Source organism: Platichthys flesus, chromosome 20 (assembly GCF_949316205.1).
Source record: "Platichthys flesus chromosome 20, fPlaFle2.1, whole genome shotgun sequence".
NCBI classification, from domain to species: Eukaryota; Metazoa; Chordata; class Actinopteri; order Pleuronectiformes; family Pleuronectidae; genus Platichthys; species Platichthys flesus.
Window position 1 is genome coordinate 1,800,206 of NC_084964.1, and position 1,110 is coordinate 1,801,315.

General features: G+C 38.4%; 1 non-coding gene across 1 annotated transcript; it reads left to right on the top strand.

Moving 5' to 3' along the window:
• trnak-cuu (transfer RNA lysine (anticodon CUU)) lies at positions 1-74 on the top strand. Its single transcript has one exon. It is a non-coding gene; the product is annotated as a tRNA-Lys (tRNA).
• Positions 75-1,110: the final 1,036 nt, after the last annotated feature.

The window sequence follows — 1,110 nt, forward strand, 5'->3', positions numbered from 1 at the left end:
GCCCGGCTAGCTCAGTTCGGTAGAGCTTGAGACTCTTAATCTCAGGGTCGTGGGTTCGAGCCCCACGTTGGGCTATGGAGATTTTAAGGTTAGGAATTGAGCACCAGATCAAAGTCTTATTTTAAAATACTCCTTATTAAAGGATACTTCAGAGCAAATACATTCCATAGAGTTCACACACACCAAGCAAACATCAACGCCTGATCAGAAAATTATATATATATTGAACCCATCAATTTGTCTAGATTATCTAGCTTAACTAGAATGGAAAACTGCAAGAGATTGAATCCCTAACCAATGACAAGCGTGTGTTTGATCTTCTTGCGAAAGGATTGGACAACATGGTTCAGGCGGTTTTTGTTTACGTAACTTGTGCTCAAAAATATTAAAGGTAAAACTTATTCGGTAATCTCATCATTATCTCAGACCTAGGCTGTTTTCATACAAGAGGGTTTTACTTCTCATGAAACATATTTCTTGCATTCTAACATTTCTATTATGATGGGAAAATATTTGGGAAAAGCGCCAGCTCAGTTCGATAGAGCATGACACTCTTAATCTCAGGGTCGTGGGTCGAGCCCCACGTTGGGCTATGGAGATTTTAAGGTTAGGAATTGAGCACCAGCATGCAGATGAAAGTCTTAGCTTAAAAGACTCCTTATTAAAGGATACTTCAGAGCAAATACATTCCATAGAGTTCACACACACCAAGCAAACATCAACGTCTGATCAGTAAATTATATATATATTGAACCCATCAATTTGTCTAGATTATCTAGCCTAACTAGAATGGAAAACTGCAAGAGATTGAATCCCTAACCATTGACAAGCGTTGGTTTGATCTTCTTGCGAAATAATTGGACAACATGGTTCAGGTTGTTTTTGTTCACGTAACTTGTGCTCAAAAATATTAAAGGTAAAACTTATTCTGTAAACTGATCATTAACTCAGACCTAGGTTGTTTTCATACAAGAGGGTTTTACTTCTCATGAAACATATTTCTTGCATTCTAACATTTCTATTATGATGGGAAGTTATTTGGAAGAAGCGCCAGCTCAGTTCGATAGAGCATGACACTCTTAATCTCAGGCTCGTGGGTTCGAGCCCCAC